Here is a 21,568-nt window from a genome sequence, read left to right as displayed (position 1 = left end):
GTGTGTCTCAGGACTGGATTATCCAGTTCAGACAGAAAACTCGTAGAAGAAAGATACTATTTGCAGCAGATTTAGGTGATTTATAACCTTAGACATTCTATTTAATTCTGTTCAAAATTCTCCCCTATGCCAAACTTCCCTCTTTGAACAGTTTTGTTTGTTTTTCCCAAGACTGCCCTTCATTAATTGATTAAAATTTTGAGAGGTCATATTCATACTCTCTGGAGATTGCTGTTTGGTTGTGATTTTTCTGTTTTTTTGTTTCTTATGTTTTTTAACTGAATTTTAAAAGGTTGTGCAATTGTTTTACAATTAAATATGTGCATCTAATTGTCCAATGCTCCTAGATCTGAGTCACTCCTTCCATCATTCTCAACCAACCCTTTCTCCAAGATTTATTTCCAATTTACCACTTCCTTTATCATATGTTTACATTGAATATTCTAGCTGTACTTGCCCCTTGTTCATTTTTCATTCACTCTATGTCTTTACTATAATTCCTCTCTGGTTTCAACTTCCTGATAGTTATTGTGTTAAACTGTCTATTAATACTTTGAATGGTTTATATGCATTCTATGGACTTTCAATCCTGCATATTCTTGAACTGATGTCAGCTTATATTTCCATAATTGATTCATCTGCAGCAACAATTTGCTGGAGACTGGAGAGGTGAAGCACCTAAACAAGATTTTATTCTCATCCATTTGGAAGATTAATCTTTAGTCAAAAAGAAAGTTTAAAAAATGGCTTAGAATGTATTCCTAACTACGAATTTTTATAAATGACTTTGTACAATGGTGTGATTCTTTTATTTTACATGGAATAATATTTTCTACTGCCTCTAAGTTTTGGAAAAAGAAGAAAATTAAAATTTATCCCAAAAGAGGAATATGATAAAAATAGAAGACAGATATTATGTTTGTCATATCTCTGATGAATACCCATATTCAAGACTTAAAGTCATATTTCTTACTATGTTAGACAGAGGGAAAACATAAAATAACATATGATAAGGCAACTATTTGTGACTTTTTAAAGTGTACCTTATTAAATGATGAAATTTATTAGCTCAGGTTTGGGTTTGAAATTTAGGAGGCTAACCTATTTAACACATTTCTTGAAGGCCCTTACTGAAAAACACAAATTGTGGGTGGTACTATTTCTACAATTTAATGAATGGTTGAACGTGTTTGGCATTAGTGCTGTGTAAAAAATTCAACTCTATTGTAACTTGCTCCCTACACTTAAAAAACTTGTAATGTCACTAAGTATCATCAACTTGTAAACCGTCATTTTGACGAATGTGATTTTAAAAAGTTTATTTGAAAAGGAATACACTTTCAGAAGATTAAATGTAGATTATCATTGGTTTGAGAGTGACATTTTTATACCACAGAACCATGTTGTACTGAAGTCCCAGTGTTTTGAAGCACTCCTTAATGCTCCAAATATTTTTCTGAATTACATTTGACCTCTAAGTCAAGTTTTTTGGGCTTTGGTAGACCAATTATGGATCTATCCTTCAAGGAACTATTTTTTGGGCCACGTATGTTGGAATAAAATCTTTCATTAATCATAGGGGAGGGGTATTAAAAATAATCTTATGACACATTGTGAACTTGTTCACTCATATGGGCTGGTCATCTATAAGTTGAATGTTTTAATTACAGTACTTTTTCTTAAATTTTCTTATTTCATTCTTCAAGTTGCCTTGCATTCCACAATTGCTTACTGCTAATTCCAGCATTTCAAGGAATTGGGGCCCTGAAATATAGGAAATGAGAAATTGAGATTGGTCTTCAATTACTATGTGCTGACATGGCGCATGGGCCTTGGTGAGAAGTCTTGCCCCTGTTATCTGATGATGCAGGTAACTGGGACCTGGGATCCTAGGACCCATGGGGACTGCAGAAGAATAATGTTTTTTTAGACATCTTAGCAAAATTTAGGTATAATCAATAGGAATGCTCCCGAAATATGGAGAAAAACAGTTTGGGACAAGAGAGTTAAAACAATAAACAGAGCAGCAGAGTAAAATGCATTATAGATTAGAGGAAAACATTGATTTTTTACCATGTGGATTCAGAAGACCAAGAACAGTTAGGATATATCACAAGTTAATACTAAAGACATTGCATTGATACTTTTTATATTCTAATATATATTTTAAACCTAATTATTTATATTCCAATTCTATTTATTGGAATAAATAAATATCAATTTATTTGTCCAATTATCAACTAATTCTAGTAAGTTTTACTTTGTGAAATATAAAATCAGCACATATAAATATAAAATATATAACTATATATAATATAATTAAAAGGCACAGGTTTGCATTGTTCTGTTGTAGTTACTGTATCAAAGGCAATTCTGTTTTAAAGTATTATTATACCTTATTATATTATTATTATTATTATATATTATACCTTATTATACCTTATTATATTACCTTAGTGTTTGATAGAGTTAGACCTAAAGCTTTACCATTTGTAGATTTACAGCATGGAGGCAAGAGGAAACACTGTGATTAAAACAGTATCAATTTAATGCCTAATAACGAGGAGAAACATATGAACTTCTCCTGCAACTATGAAAATATTTGGTGATAAAAAGGCAGTAGTTTAAGTTCCTGCCTGGTTGGATGGTAGACAGGCCAGGACATTAAGTAATCATGTATATGAACAATTTTTTTACCTTCTTGGCTTTAGCTACTTTTGAAATGGAATGTATAATAAACAATTATATTTTGATAAAATACCTTCTAGTCTGAACAGTTCTGTTTGAACTGTTCATCTCTCTATGATCACTTGTAACCAAGATTAGTTTTGCTCTAGTAAGACAATCTATGCTGTCAGGGTAAGATATTCTGGTGGGTCTGTTCCCACATGGAAGAAGGGTAAAGGCTCAGGTAGACATTTGTGACAGTAACACCTCATTTGGGAAAATATCAGCTGAAGAAGTTTAGAAGTACCTCTTAAGCAACGCTTACTTTGAATCCATTAGGTCCACATAGCTAACACAGTTGGATAAATAAGTTCTTGAAAAAGCCATCACCTTGGACCTATCTATAAATAATTGAGAGTACGATCAAATTCCAAATAAAAAGACTTAAGATAGTCATTGACAAAAAATTTGCAAATGTGAGCAATTGACTGATCAATATAATTTTTTCTGCTATTCACAGAATTTTAGGGAAATAAGATCAATAGCATTGTTCGGAACAATACAGTTTCTTTGTTACAAGTAGGCACCCATAGATATAGGCTTGTATAAAGATTGCATCATTAACTACTTAAATTTAGAGGATACTACATGCTTCAGCAGCACGAATACTCAAATTACAATGCAGAGATTAACATGGCACTTGCACAAGGATAATATGAAAATTTGAGAAGTATTCCATATGTTTCATTCTTCAGATGCAAGAAATGAAAAACAGTTATTAAAAAGTTGATTACAAAATTTCAACTGTAACAATACACGTAATTCATATAATTAAATTTAGTTTGACATCAGTGTATTAAATATTCACCTCAGAAAGGCGTTTACATAGCATAAACTTTACAAAACTTTTCAAATTAGACAACATTGTCATTTTATCCCAAAGAAAAATAATATTAAGACCTAGAAAAAAAGGAATCAAACTGTTTCTATATGGAATGCAATCAGAAAGGACACATTAATGAACCTAAACATTATAAAATAATGTAGAATTCAAAGTATATCTAGGAGAAAATAAAGTAAATTATGAACATTATGCAAACATAGAATATAGTATATTTTAAAATATACTTTTTCAGACAAGCACCAGAAATATTTTAGTTTCTGTACTACTCATTTCAACAGGTAAGTTAAAATTGTTTCTGATTAAAAAATCACAAACTCTGAAGAAATCATTATACATGTATACAAAAACTATTGAATACATTTTGACATCCAATGCAGGCAATTCACTTGGAAGAATTCTGCGGAATCCATGAATTTTTACAGTAAAATATTGGTGTTGCCGGGCACATGTGGCTTATGCCTATAATGCTAGCTACACAAGAGGCTGAGATCTGAGGATCATGGTTCCAAGGCAGCCTGGGAAGGAAAGTCTGTGGTACTCTTATCTCCAATAAACCACTAGAAAACTGGAAGTGGAGCTGAGGCTCAAGTAGTAGAGCGCTCACCTTGAGCTGAAGAGCACTGAGATAGCTCCCAGGCCCAGAGTTCAAGCCCCATGACAGACCAAAATAAAATATATTGCTCTTATTTGGATTGTGAAAATATTTTGTAGGGACACAAAAGATCGACTTGCATTTTTGAAATTTAAGAAACTTAACCCGACCATTAGGACATAGGTGAACAATTTGTACAGCCTTCCACAACTTCATAGAAGTAGTGATACATACTTATCCTTTTGGCAATATCAAATGCAATTTTTTCTATGTTGTTCTCCAGGCCTGGTTTTATATAATGGTTCAACAGATGGAGATCCAGCGTATCTTTGCTAGCTCAATTCTCAGCAGCAAGATGTAAGGGGGACAAGAGGCCTTTAGTTGGGCATTGGTATTTGCATCATGATGAAGTAATAAAGAAGTCACTCCGGTATTATTCCACGTATATGCACTGTGCAGGGGTGTCCAGTCATCTACATTATTGCATGTACCGCTTGAGACACCAACTCACTGACAATGTCTAATTGTCCACTGTACGCTTCTCGATGAAGAGGGGTATACTCATCGTCATCCCTACTATTCACATGAGTGGCCTTTTGGGAAAGAAGTCTCCGCACTGTAGTAAGCCGAATATTTTTGGCAGCCCAATGAAGAAATTTGCTTGGATCCTTCTCCATTTTTTTCTTGCAATTGATATCATTCCTTATTTTTTCATCTTGTTCTTCATATTCCTAAGAATTGCCTAACCAGAAACTTTGAGTGCGAGTGGGAATGTGGTGTCCATGTATTTTCCTAATAGTTCACATTGGTTGAACTGGTCAGAAATATCCAATGATTTTTCTGCAACTGTTTATTCACCATGATTTATTTTCTCTTTTTCCAATTTTACTATTCGAAATTATTCTAACTGGAGAGTAGGGAATTGATGGAGAGCAGAGGAAAGATGTTCCTCCGTATTCAAATGTACACACTGACAATGAGGACCAGTGATATCTTCATGTGCAGCTTATTCTAGGAATGAGAAATTAGGAAATAACGCCTTCTATATAAATGACTTGGGAAATGGCAGAGCAAAAACTGAAATGATGCAACCAAAATATGAAAGCAAAGTAAATCAGGATAATTATGGAGCAATCATATTATCTATGAGAACCAAGAAAGGGAGAGAGAGAGACAGATGATGTGCAATGACCTAGCTAGCCACAAAATCCATGCCTCTGATGAATTTATAGAGCAAACAGAATTTTATTTTTTAAAAAAGTGGGAATAGAATTTATGTATTTACTTGAAATTAGTAAATACATTTATAGTAGCCTACGTAAAGAGACATAACTTTGACCAAATTACAGACAATAAACTAATTCCTTGATAATTATAGCAACAGATATGACTGAAATCAGGTGAATCAACTTTTCCTGTATAATGAAGAAATAGGAAGGTAGTAAAGCAGCTAGAGAAGGCAGGGAGATTGTATCTGTGACAAAACTTTGTGCAAATTGGTATTGAGGATTTCTTACTGGTGATCCACTTTCACTGGAGGCATGATACTGAACTATAGATTTCTGATTCTGAATTATTGATTTGATCATTATATTCTCCAAGAAGAAAAATGAGAATTGATAGTTAAGGACTACTAATACATTTTGACCTTCTCACTAAGCACTTTCAATTATTGAAATCACATGAAGACAATAGACAGGCCTACTTTTTTAGATGAAAGCAAGTGTCTTTAAAAAAAAAACAAGGAATGTATGTAGTCATGCAAAGGACTTCTATTTTACCAATGCCTCATACATTTTTCTAATGTTGGGTAACAATAAATAATGGATCTATTAGAAAGCTCTTAATGATCATATGTTCAATAGTGAGTTCTCTTACACTATAATATGGTATTTTTTGTGTATGGTCTTAAGAATAATTTACATTACTAACTTGAATTTCTGACAGGACAGTATCATCACTGTAAATCTTGCTTCTATACTCTCAGTTTTAAATTACTATTTAAGTATGTGCATTAGATAAATATAGAGGAAAAAGTAGAAGCCACACTGATGGCTTATGTCTTTAGTAGTAGTTAATCAGAAAGATGAAATCTGAGGATTGTGGTTTGAAAGCAGACCAAGAAAAAAAATGTCCATTAGATTCTGATTTGAAAGTAACCAGAAAAAGCTAGAAATGGAGCTGTGGTACAAGCAGTAAAATGCTAGCCTTGAGAAAACTGAAACAAAAAATAAATTCTGGGACAATGCCAGGCCCTGAGTTCAAGCCCTAGTATTAGCACCAAACGAATTAATAAGGTAATCAATTAATTAAAAATAAACTAAGTGGTCACATTTGGAGAGGCAGGTAAAATGTAACATGGGTGGTGATGGTTCATGTATTATTTTGTAATAAGGCATATTATCATTTGTCCTAATCACTAATATTTTATTTGAAATTTTTTGTACAATAAACCCTGAATTTAGCATGCATGTATATGTGTGTGTACATGTGCGAACATGTGTATACATGTATATGTGTGTGTATGCTTTTGCAATGTTGCTTGACAATCTGGACATGGTGAGGCTGAAAAGAGCTAACTGTGTTGCAATGTTTTATTTATCAGTGTTCTGTCATGTCATTTCAGTGGAACCACCCTTCTGTACATCTCAGGAGGCTGAGATCTGACGATCTTGGTTTGAAGCCATCCTGGACAGGAAAGTCCATGAGCCTCTTATTTCCAAACAACCAACAGAAAATCAGAATTGGAACTGTGGCTCAAAGTAGTAGAGTGATAGCCTTGAGAGAAAAGACTCAGAGATATCACCCAGGCTCTTAGTTCAAGAACTAAAATCTACCCCAAAAAAGTATTTAATTTACACCTGTGTAAGTAGAGTATTTCTTTCACCCAAATGCACATCCATGCTCATTGCAAGGTAACTCTGTTGTATCTGGAGTACCACATAATATTATCACATAAGTAGAAAGCATTGCAACATGGGTAAACTCTATCTCTCTCATGGATTTTTCTCCACTCAATATTCAAATCTTGCAATTATTCCAATTATTTAAAGTCATAGCTTTTTTTCTTTAATACCCATAATATTAGAATTTAAATTTAGTGTCTTGTGTCTTCTAAATGGATGTTCTTACCACTTTGGCATGCCCCCAGCCCTAAATTATCCTGATTAACTTTCAGATTGAATCTCGCTTCCTACTTGTGTATGATCGTGGGCTCAGTCTACTTGGTGTTATTCTTCCTGGAATTTAGAATAACAGGTTCCTGGCATTGTGTACAGATCTTTCGGTCCAGTCTGAGCTTTAACCACTATCCTCACCACAGTAGGCTCCCATGTAGTCAGGATTTTCATAAGCTTATCATAGCTATTTTTTTTTGAGTCCGGTCTTGGGGCCTGAACTCTGGGCCTGGGCGCTGTCCCTCAGCTCTTAAGCTCAAGGCTACCACTCTACCACTTGAGCCATAGTGCCACTTCTGGCTTTTTTCTTTTTGCTTATGTGGTGCTGAGGACCTCATGCATGCAAGGCAAGCACTCTACCACTGAGCCATCTTCCAAGCCCCTATCATAGCTATTTTTAAAAAACCTTTGAATTTCCTTCAGGTTCTTGAGTACTGAGTTAATTTGGGTTTGCTTGGGTTGTTTTGTTTCTTTTGAATGTATGTGTTGAGTTGTTCCTCATTTTTCCTTTTGTTTCTTTCATTCAAGTTCTTACCTATCGTGCTGAGAAACCAAATCTTCTTTCTCAAGATAGTCAAGGTAAAAAAAATATTTATTCCAAAACAATTCCAGTAACATTTAAACACCTTCAGGAATTTCGAGAAGATGGCAGAGGAGAACCTGGTGGCTAAACAAGCTCTCGCAGAGAAAGCAGTTCTAATGTTCCAGTGAACAGTCCTAGGCACACCAAGTGTGCATCACAGTACAGAGAGTTTGGCCAGAGAGGGAAAATCCAGGTAAGGAGACAGATGTGAGCATTTTCCAGCAGCCATGGCTGTGGCGGCTGTGGCGGCTGGGGTGGCATCCATAGCCACCATCCCTACAACCCAGAGAGTTTGGGACAAATGTGCCAGATGCAGCAGGTAAGCAGATTTTACTCAAAACCAACAAGAACTGACAAATAGCAGATATCTTCATCCTGCAGATAGCAGAACATAGGCTACCCAGGAACCAACACTCCCACATGAGTACAAAACTGACATTCTCACTGCTTCTCAAAGGAAGCAGAGGAGGGAAGGCCACTCCTCCCCCCAACAGCGGAACTATCCATCTTTGATACAGACAAAGGCCTGGCTAAGCAGCTAGCTTCAACTCAGTCCTTTGATGAAAACAAAAGAGTCATTTAGCGAGTCACAAGTACTTACCCTGACCTGCCATTCTGAACTCCACAACCAGGCAGAGAAAGCTACACCCCCGAAGGAGTGGCTTTCTTTACTGGGTAAAAAGAGCCAGAGGCTGCTCCTCTCTACATCAGCCCTGACAATCAATGAAACACAGTAAACATAAACCCTGAGAATGGCTCCAGGCTGGGCTCTGTGAATGTCTCAGAAGCTAGCTCCTCAGGGAAAAGCTATTGTTTTCTGAAAGGCCTCAACTTTTCCCAGAACCCAACCTTTTCACAGCAACTCCAAACTAGAGGAAACAGCCATCTCCCTCTTTTGTGATACTCAAAGCAGATCTCCCTCCCACTGAACTAGCCTGGGAGGAGTATCACAAACTTCTGGGTAAACCAACAGAATTTTTTCTGCCTGCCCAAACAAACTGACTTAAAAAAACCAATCAAGCCACAGAAAACGAAACACCACAAGCAAACCAGAGACTCCACCAAGAGACTGGTTACTGACACAAGGGAGATACAGGATCTTCCCATCAACACCCCAAAAACAAAATCAAAGAAGTCTTTTTTTATATATTTTAAAATATTTACTTTTTAATTATAAAAAATTGTTTTTATTAATCTTTTTTTCTTCCTCTTATAACTCTTATTTTAGGTGTATATGTGTGTATGTGTGCTTTTTAAAAAAATCTCTACTGACCTTTAGGTCTTTTTTGTTCTTTCTTTCACATTCGTTTTACTTTTTCATCTTTTGTTCTTTTTGCATGAATTATTTGGTGTTCTGCTTATCCTCATATATACCTGTCATTGATTATAAGACCTTATCCCCCATTGTGTACATACTTAATTCATAAATGTATTCCTCAATTCAAAACTGTTTAGTATTAAATTCCTTAATGGCAGTATTATCTATTTATACCTATACAATATTTGAAGTATTTTTAATTTATTTTTTATTGTGAAAATAATGTACAGAGAGGTTAAAATTACATGGGCAAGATAATGAGAATATTTCTTATCAAGCATGTAGCCTCCTCCTTTGTTTCCCCTTCTCTTCCCTTCCCAGCCTCCCACTGCCCCCCATTTAATCCTCCCCCGCCACCAAATTTGTAAAGTTCGTTTTCGACATGACAACTTGTACTTCTCATTGTTGCTATGGGTCCACCTGTATCTGATTTAAATGACTTGTTTTTCCTCTTCCCCTCCACAAATTATTATTTTTTGGTTTTTCAGGTCTCCTTTCTATCCCTCCCCTCCTCTCATCCTATCCCCCTTCATCTCTCAATGTCACTTCTTTAAATTTTCATTACTTTTAAGAGTTTCACTTTTTAAATTTAAATATTTGTCTTTCCTTTTTTTTTCTTGTCCCTTCTTTTAATTTTTTTCTCTCTCCTTCCATTCTTTCCAATCCATTTCCCTCTTGAGAGTAGGACTTGGTTAATTTCACTCTCCTTTTGCCTTTCCACATCCCTCTAACCCTATTTTTCCACACCTTTCTCCCTAAACATAATAATTTCTGGTTTGTCAAATTCTTCTTTGCTATTCTTACCCCATTAATACATAGTTGTTTAATGTTGAATAGACTGTATCTCTTGAAATAGATTGTATCTGCAGACTTTTGACTATGCAATTACAGGACTTTGGTTGATGCTTGCCTTAAAATGGTGTTCTAGCACAAAACTAGCATTACTTTCATCCCAAATGGGCAGAACAAGCAAGAAAAACACAAGGAAAAATGGCAAGTCCGGGTATCTCAATTCCCACTCAAGATAATCAGGTGATAGAACAGATAATGAATAATCCAGAGGAGAGTTCCCATAAAGCTCTACAAACATTACTGGTAAACATGGTGAATGAAATGATTGAAACCCTGCAAAGGACTCAGTGTGAGCATGATAGGGAGAGAGAAGAGGCAAACCAAAGATCAAAACAGGAAGCTCATGGGCTTGAGGAAGATACTAAAAGGTTCATACTGGAATTGTGTGAGCAGGTTGAGAACACTTAAAGAGAAATAAAGGAATTGCGTGAGCAGGCTGAGATCAGACAAAGAGAACTACACAAGTTTCATGAACGTTAGAAATCTAATCAAAGAGTAATACAAGAATTGCAAGAGCGGGATGAGCATAGACAAAGATCAATAGAGGCATTCATGGAATCCATAAACAGGCACCTGAAAGGAGTCAGGGAGACCACAAAGAGAATGCTGAATGGAGCCCCACAGAAGCAATGGGAGTCCAAGGAAAACATAACCAATCAACCAAGTGATTTGAGAATAAACACTGAACACAAATTAAGGAAGTAAAGAATTTCATACAAGATCTAAAACAAAGCTCCAACAAAGATTTTGAAACCATAAAAACCGACCAATAAGAAGCAAAAGAAATGAAAAAATGTAGTAGAAAGTCTTGACAGTAGGTTAGACCATGCAGAAGATTGAATCTCCGGCATTGAAGACAGCCTAGGTATTATAGAGAAAGAACATACAACTATCCAAGACAAATTCAAGAAATATGATAAATCTATTCGACACTTGGCAGACACCATCAGAAGGTCTTATCTGAGGGAAATGGGTGTAGAGGAGCACATAGAGACAGAAGTTAATCGTCTAGAAAATTTGTTTAACAGGATCCAAGCAGAAAACTTCCCAACACGCAAAAAGATAGGCATATTCAGATACTAGAAGCTTTTAGAACTCCAAATAGACCACACAAGAACAGGACATCCCATCATCACATTATAATCCACACGGGATCAATTCAGATCAAGGAAAAGTTCCTTCAAGCTGCCAAGGAGAAAAGATCAGTCACCTATAAAGGAAAACCAATTAGAATCACCTCAGATTTCTCAACAGAGACAATTAAAGCAAGAAGAACCTGCAATGATGTATGCCATGCCCTAAAGACAACTATCAACCAAGAATAGTGTACCTAGCTAAACTCTCCTTCATAACTGAAGGTAAAATAAAAATCTTCCATAGCAAAGAAAAACAAACAATATATGTACATCAAATCAGCTCTACAAAAGATACTTAAAGATGTCCTACACATAGAAAACCAACAAGACCACAATAAAGGCCAAGAAACCACACCCAAAGAGAATCCAAGAACCGTAGGAAGAATGCAGTAGGCATAGCTCCCAAGAAGGAGGATAAAATGGCAGGAACATCCAAATACCTCTCAGTCCTAACTCTCAATATTAACGGATGTAACTCCCCAATAAAGCAAACGCTTTCTATGAAGCCATCATTACCCTCATACCAAAACCCTCATGAAAGAAAGAGCACTATAGACACATTTCTTTCATGAACATTGATGCAAAGCCTCTCAACAAAATTTTGGCTAATCGATTTCAACAATTCATCCAAAAAATAATACACCACGAGCAAACAGGATTCTTTTCAGCGATACAAAGCTGCTTTAATATACGCAAATCAATTAACACTTCATCATATCAAAAAGAGCAAGGATAAGAACCACATGGTTATCTCAATAGATGCAGAAAAAGCTTTTGACAAGATCCAACACCCCTTCATGGTGAAGGTCCTGGAAAAATTAGGAAACCATGGAACATTCCTCAATACAATAAAGGCTATGTATGACAAAACTACATAAAGCATTATACTCAATGGTGAAAAACTAAAGCTATTTCCTCTAAACTCAGGAATGAGACAAGGATGCCCACTCACTCTTCTGCTCTTCAATCTAGTATTAGAATGCCTATCTACACCAATAAGACAAGATGGGAACATAAAGGGGATACCAATAGGGATAGAAGAAATAAAACTCCCCCTCTTTGCAGATGACATGAACTTGTATTTAAAGAATCCACTCCCAAGTTACTCAAGGTGACTCAAAACTTTGGCAAAGTAGCAGTGTATGAAATTAACCCTCAAAAATCAATGGCTTTTCTGTATGCCAACAATGAGAAAATTGTGGCTGAAATTAGGAAAGCAACTCCATTCCTAATAGCCCCACAAAAAATGAAATACCTAGGAATTAACTTAACCAAATGAGTGAAGGACCTCTAAACTGAAAAGTTTAAATACCTAAAAAAGGAAATCAAAACAGACTTAGAAAGTGGCAAAAAAAACCCATGTTCTTAGATTGGAAAGATCAACACCGTAAAAATGGCAATACTTCCCAATGCTATCTATAAATTGAATGTGATACCTATCAATATTCCAACCTCATTCTTCAAGGAAATAGAAAAGGCAATCCAAAAATATATATGGGACAATAAAAGACCACGTATAGCAAAAACGATCCTTAACAGAAAGAACAGTGCTGGAAGAAAATCAATAAGAAATTTCAAACTCTTCTAGAAAGCCATAGTAATCAAAACAGCTTGGTACTGGCACAAGAACAGACCTCAGGACCAATGGAATAGAATTGAACACCCAGAAATGAACCTAAAGAACTACAGCCACCTAATCTTGATAAGGCAACTAAAAAAATAGAATGGAAGGAAGACAGCCTCTTTAGTAAATGGTGCTCTCAAAATTGGTTAACTACTTGTAGAAAACTAAAGCTAGATCCTTATATATCCCCCTGCACCAGAATCAACTCCAAATGGATCAAAGTCTTCGGAGTCAAAGCAGACACTCTGAAAAATTTACAGGATGGAATAGGAGAAACCCTAGGTCTCCTTGCCAAAGGCCGAAATTTTCTTAATAGAGAGCCAGAAACACAACAAATCATAGAAAGGTTAGACAAATGGGATTGCACGAAGTTGCAGAGCTTCTGCATGGCAAAGACGTAGCTAGCAAGATCAATAGAAAGCCCACAGATTGGGAGAAGATCTTCAATATCCATACAACGGACACGGGTCTCATATCTAAAATATACTTGGAACTCCAAAAAATTAAATCCCCCAACAACAAATCCTAAAAGCAACAACTGCCCAATAAATAAGTGGGGTAAAGAGAAACTTCTCTGAAGAAGAAAGAAGGATGGCCAATAGACACATGAAGAAATGCTCAACCGCGCTAGCCATAGAAAAATGCAAATCAAAACAACATTGAGATACCACCTCACCCCAGTTAGAATGGCTAAAATCAAGAACTCTAATAACAACAGATTCAAGAGGAAATGTGGATAGGGGAACCCTACTGCATTATTGGTGGTAGTGTAAACTTGGTCAACCACTTTGGCAAGTGGTATGGAGGTTCCTCAAAAGACTCTACATAGAGCTCCCCTATGACCGAGCAATCCTTCTTTTGGGCATTTACCCAAATGATCACAAAGAAGACCACACTAAAGTTCCCAGCACAACTATGTTTATGGCAACATTATTTACCATAGCTAAGCTTAGAACCAACCCAAATGCCCCTCAGTAGATGAATGGATCAAGAAATTGTGGTATATATACACAATGGAACTCTTTGCCTCCATCAGAAAGAATGACATTTCCCCATTGTCAGGAAAATGAAAGTCTTGGAAAAAATTATATTAAGTGCAGTAAGCCAGGCCCAAATGCACATAGGAGCCATAGTTTCCCTTATTGGTAGTAAAGTGTATATGTCTGAGACAAGCAGAAAAGGTAAGATTCGTTGATGTTATGTGAAATGTACCTCAACATAAGTATTCAAATATTTTTTTTCTTTCATGCGATTGTTTGAAATATATTTATAAGATGAATTTTTGTTGCTTTGTATGTCCCTCCCCCACGATATAACTCCTGTTTTCACTGTAATTTATGTTGGTATAATTTGTGGAGGGGAAGGGAAAAAACAAATCGTTTAAAAAGGGATAGAATTGGACCCATTGTAACAATGAGATTTACGAGATGTTATGTCGAAAAACGAACTTTAAAACTTTCGCAAGGCGGGGAATAACGGGGAGGGGCAGAAGGGGTGAGATGGAAAGGGATAGAAAGGGGAAACAAAGGAGGAGGCAACAATGCTTGATAAGAAATGTACTCATTATCTTGCCCATGTAATTGTAACTCCTCTGTATGGTATTTTCAGAATAATAAAAAAAAACCTTCATACCTATTAATGGTATATGAATTCTATGTGCTTAGAAGGGTCTTTTTATATTCACAGCCGTCTTTGGCATACACAGACAGATCATGGGTTATATGAAGATAATAAATTTCCAGATGCTTGTCAGGAGGAATAAAACCTATACTTTTTTTTTTTCCCCCCAGAGGCTTCCCTGTTCATGAAAGAAATATGCTACTTGATGCAGGAATTCACAAAATTACATTGCTAGGTAGAACTTAAACAATCATCCAACATTACAGAGTTGAGGGAGATGAATTGATCTCCTGAATAATTTACTTTTTGGTCAAATAAAAGCAGGCTGCCATGAAGAGAGTAGACTTTAGAGAAACATGATGAGTTGTATGTAAAGAGTTGCTTTGCTAATTTTCTTAATTTGTGAACTAATACAGGGAAATAAAGTACAGCAAGATAAAAAAAAATAAAGAACTCTGCATTGAAATACTCATTTGTGTGTGTACACACACGTGCATGTTCATGTGCTCATGCATGCATTCATCATTCCTGCTCTAATCATCTGTGCCCCAGGATAGTGGTCTACCACTTGAGCCACTGCTGCACTTCTGCTTTTTTGGAGGTAATCACATGTTTTTTCATGATTGCACAGGCTTTGAACAGTGGTCTTCAGATCTTGGCCTCCTGAGTAGCTAACTAAGCTAATTCACCCTCTGAGTAGCTAGTTAAAATTCTGTCTGTCCTCTATGCTTCACTTCTTTTTTATCCTTTTCCTGAGGTAATCACAAGCCTGTCATCTATGTGTCTAATTGCTTTAAAAATACTGTTACTGCTTGGCACCAGGGGCTCCAATCTGTACTCTTAACTACTTAGGAGGCTTGAGAACAAAAAGCAGGACAAATTTTAGGGGAGTTCCTTCTCAATCTATACCTGCGTGCATTGGATCATTTCCACCATCCTGCACTATCTAGAGACTAAAATTGGAAGGACTGCAGGATCCAGGAAACTAGACAAGTTGGTGTGCAACTCGGATGCCATTGATGCATCAGGTGCATGTCCTTGTGGAAAGGGAACCCCTATCCTAAAATTAACCACTGATATAATGCCAGCCTAGCATTATTGTTCTTGGTAGGCTGGAATCCTCACAATTTTCCAAAACCAAAATAAGTACATACATTAACATCCCAAAACTTAGTACCATCTGTTCTTTGCTCTAATATCATCTTTATCTAATTATCGTATGCTGTGACAGAATAGTTACTTCATTAAACTTATGATATATTTTAAAAGACCTAAAAAATTCTTTCTCACTAATTAAGTGCAAACGAATGGCATATTGCCTCATTTCTTACATATTTGACTGCCACTAAAAATCCATTCAATGATTATTAAAGTAATATATTCTTTTTTTAATTTATTTTTATTTGTGAACATAATGTACAGAGGGGTTACAATTACATGGGCAGGATAATGCATATATTTCTTACCAAGCATTGCACTCTCCTCCTTTGGTTTACTATTCACATCCCTTCCCAGGCTCCCCCCTACCCCCACAATCACAATCCTTCTCCTTCCCCACCCTTCCCGTCCCCCCCCCCCCCCGCACCGACGTTGTAAAGCTCGTTTTGGACATAACAACTTGTACTTCTCAGTGTTGCAACAGGTCCACCTGTATCCTTAAACAACTGGTTTTTCCCCATTTCCTCCACAAGTTATACTGACATCAAATATAGTGAAAGCAGGGGTTATAATGTGGGGGAAGGCCATACAAAGCAACAAAGTGATAAACTTATAAATGCGTTAGAAACACATGCATGAAAGAAAAAAATTAAAATACATACCTAAGGCTTCATTTTCCTGACATTACATTATCTGACCTTTTCCGCTTAACTCATACATATACTAGATATTGCAAATAAGGGAAACCATGGGACCTATGCTTTTTTGGGCCTGGCTTACTTCACTTAATATAATTTTTTCCAAGTTTTTCCATTTCCTAACAAATGGGGCAATGTCATTCTTTCTGATGGAGGCATAGAATTCCATTGTGTATATATACCACATTTTCTTGATCCATTCATCTACTGAGGGGCATCTGGGCTGGATCCATATCTTAGCTATGGGAAATAATGCTGCAATAAACATAGTTGTGCTGGTAGTTTTAGTGTGGTCTTGTTTATAAACATTTGGGTAAATGCTCCAAAGTGGGATTGCTGGGTCATAGGGGAGTTCTATGTGAAGTCTTTTGAGGAACCTCCATACTGCTTTCCAAAGTGGTTGAAAAAGTTTACATTCCCACCAACAATGAACTAAGGTTCCTTTCTGTCCACATCCCCTCCAGCATCTGTAGTTGTTAGAGTTCTTGTTTTTTGCCATTCTAACTGGAGTGAGGTGATATCTCAATGTTGTTTTGATTTGCATTTCTTTTATGGCTAGGGATGTTGAACATTTCTTCATGTGTCAATTGGCCATCCTTCTTTCTTCTTCAGAGAAGTTTCACTTTAAAGCTTTCGCCCAATTATTTATTGGGCAGTTGTTTCTTTGAGGATTTGTTGTTGGGGGTTTAATTTTTTGAGTTCCAAGTATATTTTAGATATGAGACCCTTGTCCATTGTATGGCTAGTAAAGATCTTCTCCCAATCCGTGGGCTTTCTATTGATCTTGCTAGCTATGTCATTTGCACTACAGAAGCTCTGCAACTTTATGCCATCCCATTTGTCCAACCTTTCTTTGATTCGTTGTGTTTCCGGGTCTCCATTCAGAAAATTTTGGCCTGAGCCAAGGAGACCTAGGGTTTCTCCTATTCCATCCTGTAATGTTTTCAGATTGTCTGCTTTGAGTTCAAGGTCTTTGATCCATTTGGAGTTGATTCTGGTGCAGTGTGATCTAGCTTAAATTTTCTACATGTAGTTAACCAATTTTGCCAGCACCATTTCCTGAAGAGGCTGTCTTTCTTCCATTCTATTGTTTTAGCTCCCTTATCGAAGATTAGATGGCTATAGGTCTGTAGGTTCATTTCTGGGTTTTCAATTCTATTCCATTGGTCCTGAGGTCTGTTCTTATGCCAATACCAAGCTGTTTTGATTACTATGGCTTTATAGTAGAGTTTGAAGTATGGTATTGAAATTCCTCCAGCAGTGTTCTTTCCATTGAGGAGCGTTTTTGCTATTCGGGGTATTTTTTTGTTCCATATGAATTTTTGGATTGCCTTTTCTATTTCCTTGATGAATGAGGTTGGAATTTTGATAGGTATTGCGTTGAATTTGTAGATAGCCTTGGGAAGTATTGCCATTTTCATGATGTTAATCTTTCCAATCCAGGATCATGGGAGTTTTTTGCCATTTTTTAAGTTCTGTGTTGATTTCCCTTTTTAAGATTTTAAAGTTTTCATCATAGGGGTCCTTCACTTCTTTAGTTAAGTTAATTCCTAGGTATTTTATTTTTTGTGGGGCTATTACAAATGGAGTTGCTTTCCTAATTTCAGCCACACTTTTCTCATTGTTGGCATACAGAAAAGCCATTGATTTTTGGGGATTAATTTTATAACCTGCTACTTTGCCAACGTTTTGAATCAGCTTGAGTAATTTGGGAGTGGAGTCTATGGGATTCTTTAAATACAAGATCATGTCATCTGCAAAGAGGGAGAGTTTTATTTCTTCTTTCCCTATTTGGATCCCCTTTATGTCTGCATCTTGTCTTATTGCTGTAGCTAGGCATTCTAATACTAGATTGAAGAGAAGTGGAGAGAGTGGGCATCCTTGTCTTGTTCCTGAGTTAAGAGGAAATGGCTTTAGTTTTTCACCATTGAGTATAATGCTGGCTGTAGGTTTGTCATATACAGCCTTTATTGTATTGAGAAATGTTCCATGGATTCTAAATTTTTCCAAAACCTTCTTCATAATAGGGTGTTGGATCTTGTCGAATGCTTTTTCTGCATCTATTGAGGTAACTATATGGTTCTTATTCTTGCTCCTGCTGATGTGATGAATAATATTAATTGATTTGCGTATCTTGAACCAGCTTTGCATCCCTGAAATGAATTCTGTTTGATCGTGGTGTATGATTTTTTGGATGAATTGTTGAAGTCGATTGGCTAAAATTTTGTTGAGAAGTTTTGCATTAATGTTCATCAAAAAAATGTGTCTATAGTTCTCTTTTTTGATGAGTCCGTGCCTGGTTTTTGGATGAGGGTTATGATGGCTTCATAGAATGTGTTCGGTAGTGAGCTTTCTCTTTCAATGTCATTGAAGAGTTGGAGGATTATTGATGTGAGCTCTGCTTTGAAGGCCTTGTAAAATTCTGCGGTAAAACCATCTGGTCCTGGACATTTCTTAGCTGGGAAGTCTCTTATTGCTGTTTCTATTTCAATGCTTGATATGGGCCTGTTAAGCTGGTTTAACTCATCTTGGTTTAGTTTTGGCATGTCAATATTTGCTAGGAAAAGGTCTATTTCTGTCAAGTTCTCAAACTTATTAGCATAAAGTTTGAGAAGTATTCCCTTATAATGTTCTGAATCTTGGTTGTTTCCGTGGTGATGTTTCCATTCTCATCTCTGAGTTTATTAATTTGGGTGTGTTCTCTTCTTTTCCTGATAAGATTTGCTAAGGGTCTTTCAATTTTTTAAATTTTTTTGAAGAACCAACTCTTTGTTTTGTTGATTCTTTCTATAGTCTTTTTGGATTCTAATTCATTTAATTCTGATTTAATTTTGATTATTTCTTTCCATCTACTGGATTGGGGTTTATCTTGCTGCTCTTTTTCAAGGAGGTTTAGATGTGTTATTAAATTGCTAGTTTCAGATCTCTCCAATTTGTTGATGTAGGAGCTCAGAGATATAAACTTGCCTCTGAGTACTGCCTTTGCTGTGTCCCAGAGGAGCTGGTAATTTGTGTTTTCATTTTTGTTGAATAGCATGAACATTTGAATTTCCTTTCTAATCTCTTCCATGACCCACTCATGATTCAGCAGTGTGTTGTTCAGCCTCCATGTGATGCCGGACTTTCTTTGGTGGCTTTTGTTGTTGAGTTCTAATTTTATTCCCTTGTGGTCAGAGAGGATGCAAGGTGTAACTTCAATGTTTGTGAATTTAGACAAGTTTGCTTTGTGGCCTAACATGTGGTCTATTTTAGAAAACGTTCCTTGTGCTGCTGAGTAGAACGTGTATTCTGATGCTGCTGAGTGAAATGTTCGGTAGATGTCTGTTAAGAATATTTGATCTATGCAGCTGTTTATATCTGCGGTTTCTCTGTTGAGTTTTTGCCGAGTTGATCTATCTAGTGGGGAGAGTGGTGTGTTAAAATCCCCAAGAATTGATGTCTTTGGATCTATATGGTATTTGAGGGAAACTAGTGTTTCTTGGATAAATTTGGGTGCTCCATTGTTTGGCGAATTGATATTTAGAATTTTAATATCCTCCTTAAGGAGAGATCCTTTAATTAGTATGTAGCGACCTTCTTTATCTCTTCTCACGAATTTTAATTTGAAGTCTATTTTATCTGATATTAGGATTGCAACTCCCGCCTGTTTATGGGGGCCGTTTGCTTGGTAGATTTTGTTCCAGCCTTTAACATTGAAAATGTGTTTGTTTTTATGGGCAAGATGTGACTCCTGCAAGCAGCAGATAAAAGGGTCTTGTTTTTTAATCCAACTAGACATTCTCTGTTGCTTAATTGGAGAGTTCAGACCGGTAAAGTTAAGAGATAGGACTGAGAGGTATTTGGGAGTTCCTGCCATGTTATCCACCTTATTTGGGGCTGCACAAACTGGGTTCTTCCTATGGTTCTTGGATTCTCAGTTTGGGTGCAGTTTCTTGGCCTTGATTGTGGTCTTGTTGGTTTTCTATGTGTAGGGCATCTTTAAGAATCTTTTGTATGGCTGGTTTGATGGAGATGTATTGTTTCAAATTTTCTTTGCTATGGAAGGTTTTTATTTGGCCTTCAGTTATGAAGGAGAGTTTAGCTGGGTACAGTATTCTTGGTTGATATTTGTTTCATTTTAGGGCATGGCATACATCATTCCAGGCTGTTCTGGCTTTGATTGTCTCTGCTGAGAAATCTGAGGTGATTCTAATTGGTTTCCCTTTATAGGTGATAACCTTTTTCTCCTTGACGGCTTTAAGGATCTTTTCCTTGGTCCGAGTTGATCATGTGTGGATTATAATGTGTCGGTGGGATGTCCTATTCTGGTCTGGTCTATTTGGGGTTCTAAAATCTTCTTGTATCTGAATAGGTCTATCTTTTTGTATGTTTGGGAAGTTCTCTGCTAGGATCTTTTTTAAACAAATTTCCTAGACCATTAACTTCTTTTTCTAGGTGCTCCTCTACACCCATTATCCTTAGATTAGGCCTTCTGATAGTGTCTTCCAGGTGTTGGATAGATCTATCATATTTCTTGGACTTGTCTTGGATGGTTGTATGTTCTTTCTGTATAATATCTAGGCTGTCTTCAATCCCTGAGATTCGATCTTCTTCATGGTCTAACCTGCTGTCAATTCTCTCTACTTTGTTTTTTATCTCTTTTCCTTCAAATTGGTCAGCTTTGATGGCTTCAATTTCTTTTTTAAAGCTCTGTTTTAGGTCTTGAATGAATTTCTTTACTTCCTTAATTTGGTGTTCAGTGTTTGTTCTCAAATCACTTAGTTGATTGGTTATGGTTTCTTTGGACTCCCATTCCTTCTGTTGGGTTCCATTCAGCATTCCCTTTGTGGTCTCCCTGACTTCCTTCAGCTCTTTGTTAATGGATTCTATGAATGCCTTTAGTGATCTTTGTGTATTCTCTACCTAGTCTCTCAATTCCTGAATTACTCTTTGATTAGCTTCCTTCCATTTGTGGGATTCCTGCAGTTCTCTTTCTTCCCGTTCGTGGGATTCCTTCAGTTCTCTTTGAGTGTTCTCAGCCTGCTCATGCCATTCCTCCCTTTCTCTTTGAGTATTCTCAAGTTGTTCATGCAAATCCTGTATCAGTTTTTGTGTAGCTTCCTCACGTTTATGATATTCCTGTATAAGCTTTTGGGATGCCTCCTCTCTATCCCTTTCACGCTCCTACAGAGTCCTTTGTAAGTTGTCAAACTTCTCATTTATCATGTTTGCCAGCAGTGTTTGTAGAGCTATTTGGGAAC

The 21,568-nt window shown here is 36.5% G+C and overlaps 2 pseudogenes; one reads left to right on the top strand and one right to left on the bottom strand.

Moving 5' to 3' along the window:
- The first annotated feature begins 3,315 nt into the window (after positions 1 to 3,315).
- Positions 3,316 to 3,412, top strand: LOC138813066 (U6 spliceosomal RNA; annotated as a pseudogene).
- A 923-nt stretch (positions 3,413 to 4,335) lies between these two features.
- The window catches only part of LOC138813056 (ankyrin repeat domain-containing protein 49 pseudogene), a 95,698-nt pseudogene continuing 78,465 nt past the window's right edge, over positions 4,336 to 21,568 (bottom strand).

Source organism: Dipodomys merriami, unplaced genomic scaffold (genome assembly GCF_024711535.1).
Source record: "Dipodomys merriami isolate MVZ:Mamm:240054 unplaced genomic scaffold, mDipMer1.0.p SCAF_58, whole genome shotgun sequence".
NCBI classification, from domain to species: Eukaryota; Metazoa; Chordata; class Mammalia; order Rodentia; family Heteromyidae; genus Dipodomys; species Dipodomys merriami.
This window is presented reverse-complemented; position numbering and strand designations above follow the sequence as displayed.